Source organism: Periplaneta americana, chromosome 1, assembly GCF_040183065.1.
Source record: "Periplaneta americana isolate PAMFEO1 chromosome 1, P.americana_PAMFEO1_priV1, whole genome shotgun sequence".
NCBI classification, from domain to species: domain Eukaryota; kingdom Metazoa; phylum Arthropoda; class Insecta; order Blattodea; family Blattidae; genus Periplaneta; species Periplaneta americana.
In genome coordinates, this window is record NC_091117.1 from 219,628,816 (window position 1) to 219,640,834 (window position 12,019).

A 12,019-nucleotide genomic window follows, 5' to 3' on the forward strand; every position below is an offset into this window, starting at 1 on the left:
ACCGAATAATAACAGACATTTCCCATATTCATTCTTTGTTTCATTTCCTCCCGAATATCATTTATATTTCTTACTGTTGCTCCAAGATATTTGAACTTCTCCACCTCTTCAAAAATAAATTTCCAATTTTTATGTTTCCATTTCGTACAATATTCTCGTCACGAGACATAATCATATACTTTGTCTTTTCGGGATTTACTTCCAAACCTATCTCTTTACTTGCTTCCAGTAAAATTCCCGTGTTTTCCCTAATCGTTTGAGGATTTTCTCCTAACATATTCACGTCATCCGCATAGACAAGAAGCTGATGTAACCCGTTCAATTCCAAACCCTGCCTGTTATCCTGAACTTTCCTAATGGCATATTCTAGAGCGAAGTTAAAAAGTAAAGGTGATAGTGCATCTCCTTGTTTTAGCCCACAGTGAATTGGTAACGCATCTGACAGAAACTGACCTATACGAACTCTGCTGTACGTTTCACTGAGACACATTTTAATTAATCGAACTAGTTTCTTGGGAATACCAAATTCAATAAGAATATCATATAAAACTTCTCTCTTAACCGAGTCATATGCCTTTTTGAAATGTATGAATAACTGATGCACTGTACCCTTATACTCCCATTTTTTCTCCATTAACTGTCGAATAAAAAATATCTGGTAAATAGTTGATCTATTACGCCTAAAACCACACTGATGATCCCCAATAATTTTATCTACATATGGTGTTAATCTTCTCCAAAGGATATTGGACAAAATTTTGTACGACGTCAACAAAAGTGATATTCCTCGAAAGTTACTACAGTTGGTTTTGTCCCCCTTCTTAAAGATAGGTACAATTATGGACTCCTTCCATTGTTCTGGTACAATTTCCTTTTCCCAAATAGCAAGTACAAGCCTATAAATTTCGTTAGATAATGCGCTTCCACCCTCTTGTATTAATTCTGCTGGAATTTGATCGATACCTGGAGATTTATAATTTTTCAGATTTTCTATCGCAATTTCGACTTCACAAAGTGTGGGTTCGGGTATAAATGGCTCAGCAGTTTGTATTTCAATTTCGTCCCGATCATTTCTATTTGGCCTATGTATATTTAGTAGTTGTCCAAAATAGTTTTTCCATCTGATCAGGATTGAATGAGCGTCTGCAAGCAAGTCACCATTCTCATCCTTGATCACGTTTATCCTTGCCTGATATCCATTCTTGAATTCCTTTATGCCCTTATATATTAAAGATGTTATTTGTAATATTCACGATTGCTTTTATGTTGTATTACGACTATTCAGCCTAGAAACAGCCCTATACATATTCAAGGCCAAAATCATGCCGATACTATGCTACGGAATTGAGGTTATATGGAATCATCTGACAGAAAGTAACCTAAATGCATTAGAAAAGGTAAAATCAACCTATCTAAAATGAACACTTGGACTATCAAAAACAACTAGATCACGATTGGTATATATCCTAGCAAGAGAACTTTTCCTAATAGAAGACATCAAACTTCGGTATTTGTTGCAACACACCAAGGGTTTTGGAGACCAAATGAAGATCACGGAGAGGAAAAGAGAAGAAGTATGGCCTGAGTTCTACGGCACCGGAGCCGTGACAGACCGAACTTGGACGAGCCCAAATTTCGAACAGCGGCACGTCGTGACGAGACTGGCAATTCACGGCTTCAATCACCTAATCTGTACCAACAAGACGTACCACGACCCAACCCAAGCATGCGTGTGTGAACTGTCTAGTAAAGTCTGTGAACGCTACCACATAGAACTATGCACAAAAAGAATAAGATCAATACGCGACTACGCAAATGCAAACTAAGGTTGAAACATTGCACATTTGTGCGCTTTTCAGTTTATTATTTTATGTCGTATTAGCAATTTGATTTAATAAATATTGTTTCATAAACTTAATTTGGTCAATTTGGATTCTTTAATTAAGTATTTTGTGTTTCTAACTAGGATTGTACTCATAATGCTGTCCATTCACATTTCTATCCTAGCTGAATTATTTGAAGATTTTAAACTAATATTTAATACTTTTTTTACAATATGTGGCTCCTATTCTATTGAAATTCGTTCTGCTATGCAATTAAAGAGATATTTGTTGTGGTGTTAGGGTGATTTTTTTGTGCCGTTTATGTGAGGGAGTAGTAATAAGCTTAATTGTTTTGTTCTTGACGTAAATCCGATTCGGAAAAATTTTTGGATTTAATACTACATATAAACAATTATATTCAGTTATGCTAATATTGCAATTTATTTTTGGGAAATAATCGCATAAATATCTAGAAAAGATTATCAACACAAGTATATCGGATGGACTGTATATGCACAAAAGAAAAGAAAACGACTGCAGAAAGTAACAGTAATTTTTATAGTTGTTATTACCAATTAGTCTAATTGTGGTTCGAAGAGTTTACTTGGAAATGATATCTATTTCTTCGCAATGAAACATGTAGAGATAAATTAACACAGCAAAATTCGATAAAAAAATATCGAAATGAACGCGTATTTATCTTTTACAATACCTTCGATAAATGATCGCCAATAGTACAAGAAATACTTATCATTTGACAAGACTACTGCAGCCTATACATTGAAACTGATAACTACTGAATAATTAAACCGTCGGAACAACACGAAGAATTTTATTATTGCCATATCTTTTTAGAACAATACAATCAAAGACAGGCTTAGATTGGTATTCTTGTTCAAATCAAAATGAAATGTCTTTTTTGATAGAAAATATAGATTTTTCCAAAATAAAAAGTGATATCACTACTTATGACATACATCGTATTGTTTCAAAAAACAATACATCATAAAATAAGTAACTTCTGAGCTTAAGTACTTCCATAGGCCTATATTGCAGAATACTGGATTCAATCACACAAGTACGAGATAGATTTATCTGAAATGACGTTTATGTTGTAAGTGACATCACGGAACAATTGTACTGATTAGACACTGGTATCGTAACAAGACATTTAAACAGATTGAAAGGAATAGTTTTGATTGAGAATACAAGTATATAAGCAAACGAAATATGAGGATTGCTATATCTCGTCTAGGGAGCTCAACACAGAACAATGTTCGCCTACTTGGTCCTCGCTTCACTCCTCTTGCAGGTAAATATCTGGAATTTATATTATAATTTTGATGTTTTTCATAGGAAATATCTTTTGAGCAATTTTAATACTTAAACTAATTTATTTTCTGAATTCGTACAATTGTGAACTTTATTTAAGGGGACATATAGACCTTCGAATGTTGAAGAAGCGATTTTTAACTTTTCTGTTGAATAGACTTTCCTGAGTAGCCTAATAGTCCTAAGGCGAAAGAAATTTCTTAAATATCTCTAATACTTATGATCTAAAACGTCAAATGAATTCGCTATTTAAATACTGACATAACTTTTCACTTTTCATAAGTTTGTCGCTGATATCCTATAACTTAAATTTTCCAACTCCCTTTTTCTCGAAACTTACATAGATTTTAGATAAATTAATGAAATTTTGTATACAGTTGTATTTCATACTAGAGAACAAACTTTGTATCTAGCAATGTGCCATATATATTTTTCTTTATAATTTTGCAAGTAAAATATAAATTTGTCAATTAATGGAAAAAATTACAGAAAAATTTCTCAATTATATTTCCATTGATGAGGGCAATATTTATTAACACACTTATTAGTAATGAATAAAACAGAGAAGAAAGCATTAAACCAAATTTTCCTTCACAAATTGTACCCGAAAATTAAAAAAATATAATTACCATTAAAATAATTATTTTTAGATACCAAACATGTTATATATATATATATATATATATATATATATCATCTATCAAATTCGAGCAGAAAAATCAATTCATGATACAATATGTAAAAATGAAATTTCGAATTATACTAAATTTATAGGTACTAGTTTAATTGGTCTTAGGAATTATTATTATTATTATTATTATTATTATTATTATTATTATTATTATTATTATGTTTCAGTCATTAAATGTATCGTTATATAAATACTCATATGTGGATAAAATATTAATCCATGTAACAATATGAAAAAGGCTATTTCTGTTTCTTTTCACTTCTGACTATGTTTGTAGTATTAATTTTATGTATTTTCACAGGCAATCTCAGCCCTGCCTCTACTGTATCCCGGCCTCTGTAAGTATTATTATTTTACAGTACTGTTACATTAAAATAAAAATATATTCTGGAAACATAAATGTTATGAAAATTTGTTTTTATATAGGTATATATAGAAAATAGTTTACGGATAATTGAAACATAAGGTGGGCGACGGGTGAAATTTTGGTAATATTCAGTAAAAAATCACATTTTTGTTTTCTTGTAAAAAAATTAATCAGGAATCTCTTATTTATATGTTCAGCAAGTTTGAATGCTCTGAGGCTCTCGAAAGCTTTTTTTTTCTTGAGAATATTTCATCACGGTCGAAGTGTAAAGACTGCCAAAATTTTGATGCTAGGAACATGAAATTTTTACTGCGTGATCTATAAAGTATGGTTAACTAATTGGAATATCTAATTTTTGATATGTTACTTACTTACTTAATTACTGGCTTTTAAGGAACCCGGAGGTTCATTGCCGCCCTCACATAAGCCCGCCATTGGTCCCTATCCTGAGCAAGATTAATCCAGTCTCTACTATCATATCCCACCTCCCTCAAATCTATTTTAATATTATCTTCCCACCTACGTCTCGGCCTCCCCAAAGGTTTTTTTTCCCTCCGGCCTCCCAACTAACACTTTTGATATGTTAATTACTTTTTAAATTAAAAAATAAATTGTTTAACAATAGGTACTACAAAATTTAAAAAAAAAACAACTTCTGACAAAATAATACTTCTTTTCTCTTTTCTAACGACATATTTATAAAATAAGGATGCTTTGTGCTTTTCTACGTACATAAGTGATATTGTAATTTTTTCCAGGACATATACTTAAATTTTGTATCAGATAGATTTTGAAAATATGCCCCAATTTATAAAAAAAATGGATATTACTCAGAAAATATGTGGGTGACATACATGAAAATTTGCAGCGTGTATATATACGATACGTGGAATATATGTGCCAAAATGAACCAACCAGCTCAAAAGCTAAAGAAGTTAGAAATTTCACCCATCTCCCCCCTTAACACATCTGCTAGGGCGTATGAGAAATGTCAAAGATCCTTCCTAATCATAGAATTAATCAAGTGAAACTCAGAAAAGAATTGCGTACATTCTAAGGAAATTTAATGCAGAGCTTCTTCATCCACAAAGCCACAATTTTGTTAGTATTTAATTTCCATATTTGTACTGTGAATTCATAATGACAAACTTTTGTAGAATCAACATTTCAGAATTCAACATTCCTAAAACATTTCTCCAATATTAGATTATCTCCCAACAATTCATATGACTTCGATCGTAAGTGGAAATTTCTATATTCAATAACGTAGGCTCCAATTTTTCGTTGTTGTCTTTAGTTGTGAGGTAATCTAACACACTTTTCTCACCTTTCTGAGACTAAAAGAGACATGACAAAAAAAATACAGCTATAATTGTGTAATAAAGGAATGTAAAAGATGGAGATTGGTTGGAACAACGACTATAGAGAATTGGAAACCTAATTCGTCAAAAAATGATATAGGTCTGCTGCTACTACTACTACTACTACTATACTATACTACTACTACTACTACTACTACACTACTATACTATACTACTACTACCACTACCACTACTACACTACTATACTACTACTACTACTACACTACTACTACTACTACTACTATACTACTACTATACTACTACTACTACACTACTACACTACTACTACACTACTACTACTACTACTACACTACACTACTACTACACTACACTACTACTACTACTACTACACTACACTACTACTACTACTATACTACACTACTACTACTACTATACTACACTACTACTACTACTACTACTACTATACTACACTACTACTACTACTACTACTATACTACACTACACTACTACTACTACTACTACTACTACTACTATACTACACTACTACTACTACTATACTACACTACTACTACTACTACTACTATACTACACTACTACTACTACTATACTACACTACTACTACTACTACTACACTACTACTACACTACTATACTACTACTACACTACTACTACACTACTACTACTACACTACACTACTACTACTATACTACACTACTACTACTACTACTACTACACTACTACTACACTACTACTACTATACTACACTACTACTACTATACTACTACTATACTACACTACTACTACTATACTACACTACTACTACTACTACTACTACTACTACTATACTACACTACTACTACTACTACTACTATACTACACTACTACTACTACTACTACTACTATACTACACTACTACTACTATACTACACTACTACTACTACTACTATACTACACTACTACTACTACTACTACTACTATACTACACTACTATACTACTACTACTACACTACTACTACTACTACTACTATACTACACTACTACTACTACTACTACTACTATACTACACTACTACTACTACTATACTACACTACTACTACTACTATACTACACTACTACTACTACTATACTACACTACTCTACTACTATACTACACTACTACTACTACTACTATACTACACTACTACTACTACTACTATACTACACTACTACTACTACTACTATACTACACTACTACTACACTACTATACTACACTACTACTACACTACTATACTACACTACTACTACACTACTATACTACTACTACTACACTACTATACTACTACTACTATACCACCACCACTACCACTACCACTACCACTACCACTACTACCACTACTACTACTACTACTAACATTTGTATTATTGCCTTTCTCGGATAGGAAAGGCATCCATGATTGCACAATGTTCGATCTTCAGGTCTTTTGGAAATCATTTAAAAATTGCTTCATTCGGACCGGAAATAATGAGTTAAATCAGGAAAATAACAAGCTTAGTTCTATTATGCAAATTTCGGTCAATTCCGAGACGGTTTTAATGAAAACTTTATAGAACAAACCTTTTATATTCTCTCCAATCATCCTTCCCTTGTCACTTCTGTTGCTATAAAATGTCCATTACTTATTTTAGAATTTAAGCTATAAAAATCACTGCAACTTAGTAAAATGTTGTAAAGAATGATGTAATGTATGTAGAATTCCATGCGTAAGGACTGTGTCTAAGTGTATCTTCACAATTTTATTGTTTTCAGATGGTAACGGATTGTATCCTTATGGAGGTCTCAGCCCATACGGCTTGAGCCCCCTGGGAGGCTTGGGTGGGGGTGCTGGAATGGGCTTCGGTGCTGGATTTGGAGGCGGAGCCGGTTTCTGATCTGGAGATGCATTGGGGCTGATCTAATATAAATAGAAGGAAATTAGCATTGCTCCTGAATGTGAATAGTCAGATATAACCCCAACAGATGTATGAAATATCTTGAAATAAATTCAAATAAAGTGAAAACTTGTTAACATTATTTTTAGTCATGTAAGTACGTCATCCTACTTCTATACACTTAGTGACTTTGTTGGGAATTTTTGCCTTATCGTATGAATTATTTTTCTTATCAACTCTTATTTCTACTCTTGAAAAGGTGAATTGCATTTCATGATGTTGTGACAAAAAATTTATAGACTATTTATTATAGATTAAATTTAATATTGTAAATTTATTCGAACTCAACAATGTAACTTTTATTCAAAGCAACAATAATTATCACTCTCTACAATTTAATTTCACTCCCGTCAACAATGGGATTTGCTCTCCGCACAGCAACACAGTGTTCGTTATTGCACTCCACAGACGACAATGACAATTTACTTGGATTATTGCGAACAACAATGAACTGTTAATCTTAACTAATATTCACAAGGCACTATTTACAACACAGAACGGTCAGTTCTCAGTTCACAGATCGTTTGTCTTGGCTAGTTCTTCTAGCTCAGTCACTCGCGTTCACAGAATCTCGAACCCGAGACCTTCAGAGACGATCCGCTGAACTTCGAACTCAGGTCCCCCAACTGCGGTCCACTGCACTCGAACTCCGGGCTTCAGGCTCCACAGTTACGGACACAACTCAAGTCGCGCTCTGGTCTCGAAGCTGGCTTCACTGCTACACAAGACTGGCTTACTGACTGACTGATTGACTGACGTTCACTTGCGTTTCTTCTTTTATAACTAAACCATAGTTACGAGAAATTTCTACGGGTGTTCTCTCGAATTATCTGGATCTCCACTTCGACGGATTTCTGGACGATTCGGGAGGGTCCGTACCCCCCTTCACTCCGCACGTAGCAGTTTGCTTCCTTCCTCACTAGGCAGTAGCAGATGCGCGCGCAACCTCCCCTCGCCGCGTTGCCGTAATACACCCCCTCTGCCCTCTCAGCATGCAGATGCTCCCCGTACCAGCGTTTCGCCTGCCGCGCGCCCTGTCGGACACGGGTACGAGCCCCGGTGCAGCTGTCACAATATGTTTATAAAATCCCATGAAGTAAATCATGTGCTGATGCAATACGTTTAATAAAAATGGCTAGAAGTTTAGATGTGTTTTGTAGAGATCAAAATATAAGAACTATATATTTTATTTTCAACTCCTATCTGAAAATGACTTCGTTTATACTCATGAAAATGATCATAGTAAATCACAAGACTAAATATTCGAGTTCTATTCTAACAGCGTTGAAAGTAAAATATCTACTGGAAAAAGTTTATTCGTTTGAATACCGGGAATATAATAATAAAAAACCGCCCTAAATAAGGGTTCGAATAGATTGGCCTACTAATCAATTCATAATAATCATGGAAACCAATTGGGTGGCAATTTGAAAGGAAAAAGAAAACATTACGATAACTGATATGAAAACATAGGAAATCATTTACAATAATAGTTTGTTGGGTACAAATGATTACTAATTATAGCTAAGGATGATTTTAAAACGTGAGATCCTATGGCATCAATCGTTGCATCAGAAATTTTATATTGTTTAATTCGATTTAAAGTTGCTCGTGGGATCGTGCCACGGGCACCGAACATGAGCCCAAAAACTGTCCAATGTGTGATGTGGTATTGTGCTCCAAGATGCTGACAAGGCTCATATATGACTAGGTTTCACGACACATCTCTTGTGGCTGTTGCTCATACATCTCGAAACGGATTGTGGGATCAAGAATGACACCCTTATCCTTCTGCCGATCAATTATGATGATATCAGCACGTCTAGTAGAGCTTTCAGAAGAGACGCAACCAACCTCATCAAAACCTCATAGGAAGCATTCTGACGGATTGAAGATGCGATGAGAGAACGAACCGTATTATGTCTGTTGATTCGGAGCAATTTTCCATGATGGCAGAAACCCAAGACGTGAGGAAAGAATTAGCATTGAAATTATGGCATAGGAACAACATTAAAAGAAAAATTAAATCTATTCCATCAACTGATAGAATAGAAGATTAAAACCAACATAACATACAATATGCCTAAGAGCATTACTGATAATTGATAGCGATGTATGGGTTATAAACTACAGAGATTTAAACAAAAACATAAGTCAGATCTCTGGCGATAATGATGCGCCTCAATCGAATGTAATTCCATATGAAGAGTCGACTGCAAGAATGATGGATGTCATTTGGAATACATTTTGCAGGAGAAGCAATTGAAAGTTAGAAATGCTTAGCTCTCAAAGCTTAACTGTGATTTTCCTATCATTACTGGACAATGACTATCAGTGTTAATGCCATATAACTCTCTATGTACATTATATATGTCTTCAGCTATGCATTGACAGTCTTGGTTCATTTTCGATAAGAAAGTGGCATCCATCATTCTTGCAGTGGACTCTTCATATATTTATAAAACTTTCCTACTCTGGAATTAAAGAAGAATATCTGTTTCAAAACTGGATGCAAATCTTGGAGCAAATTCACAAATTGAAGAATGTAAACAGCAAAGGTTGTAAGTGCATATAATAACTTCTTTTCTGGAGAGACAAAACCTTTTTTCTCCATTTTAATCAACCACTACAAGTAACAACTGTGATTGCAGACAACCCTTAAATTGGCAAAACTTCATTTCTCAAACTAGTTTATTAAGCCGTGTCGGACTGTAAAGAAAACAACTATCGCAATATTCATATGTTATATGTTGTCCAATATTACAGTATTGTAAAATTTTGGTTACATTTAATTTTCCTACCAATTTTCTTTCTATTGTTCTATTAAAACTAGTGGCTTGTGCAGCAAATGCTGCAAACTAAGTTCATTACAGTAGAAGTTCAAATTCAAATATTTCAAATTTATTTCCTATGAAGAATACCAGACATTTTGGAAGTTATTTGCTTCCATAATAAACATATCCCTCTGAATGGTTTTCTTCATGCTAAATACTTTTTGTTGAACCTATACATCTTCAGTTCTTGAATTTCAATTCGAAAACGGAAGTAACAATGTCAGGACGATCAGTCGGTTTTTCATGTGGGAGTGAAGCAATAGGTCATTGAGGATTGTAGGTTAGAGTAATGAAAATATCAGATTTGCCATGCTTTCTAACAACAGACATAGCGTCTTGTATAGCTGCTGCCCTCGAAATGTAGAGGGTAGAATCATTTTATCCTGCCAAGTATCTTGCTAAAGTGATCGGGACACTATAACACTTTGTAGGCCTCTTACTTTATCAGTAAGTAATATCTTTGGTCTTCCCTTAGGCATTATAATTTTTGTGCATCCTCCAGACAATACTGAAGAGAATCACACATATAAATATCTATATCACTTACTTACAAATGGAGGTTCATTGCTGCCTTCATATATAAGCCCACTATCGGTACCTATCCTGAGCAAGATTAATCCAGTCTCTACCATAATATTTCACCTCTCTCAAATTCATTTTAATATTATCCTCCCATTTACGTCTGCCTCCCTTAAGGTCTTTTCCCTTCAGGTATTCCAAGTAACACTCTATATGCATTTCTAGATTAACCCATACGTGCTACATGCACTGCCATCTCAAACATCTGGATTTAATGTTAATGTTCCTAATTATGTTAAGTGAAGAATACAATGCGTGCAGTTCTCCGTTCTCCTGTAACTTCATTCCTCTTAGCCCCAAATATTTTACTAAGCATCCTATTTTCGAACACCCTTAATCTCTCTTCTTCTCTCAAAGTACCAAGTTTCACAACCATAAAGAACAACCAATAGCATAACTGTTTCATAAATTCTAACTTTCAGCTTTAAATATTTACACTACACCACCATTAAATATAATATCTAAAAGACCTATACCACTTGATTAATAACTATAAAAATATTTCATTTTTTATAACAAAATTGTTATCTTATGCAAGTTTTGTATAGACTACTATATAGCCGTCACTCAGTAAATATTACAGAAATGAAGATCTAACTTCAAAAATTCTCTACGTCTACTTATATAAACCCAAAATGTTTCACTTTCACATCACCAATACAGCATTAATCTGTATGATTAGTAACAAATCTCACATCATGGCATTCACTATAATAATATTTCATTTTTAATGGTAATAATGTCATCAAACATTCCTAAATTTTGTAGTTTTTAATATCCAACGCACAGACAGCTCTACTCAGAAAATTACACACCAGAGAATCTGACCTGTAAATTCGTTTTAATAAGTCATGAAGTTTTTAATAACCAATATTACAGAAACATTCTGAAAAAGTTACACAAATGAAGATCGACATATTGGAATTATGATGTCAGAGAATCTGAGCCATCTCAACTCTAAATATGTCAGCAATCCTGCAGGTCGTAGCCTTCGTGTGATATTGTTTATTGTAGTGTGCTTGTGTTTTGTTTTATTCTGAGAACTCATTAGGCTGTACAAGGATGAGAGTATCAAGTCGGCCGTGATTAGGCCTATGTATAT

At 33.8% G+C, this 12,019-nt stretch overlaps 1 long non-coding RNA gene across 1 annotated transcript; it reads left to right on the forward strand.

Moving 5' to 3' along the window:
* Positions 1 to 3,000: 3,000 nt before the first annotated feature.
* Positions 3,001 to 7,573, forward strand: LOC138709686 (uncharacterized). Its single transcript, XR_011334995.1, has 3 exons — positions 3,001 to 3,135; positions 4,148 to 4,184; positions 7,323 to 7,573. It is a non-coding gene; the product is annotated as an uncharacterized lncRNA (long non-coding RNA).
* Positions 7,574 to 12,019: the final 4,446 nt, after the last annotated feature.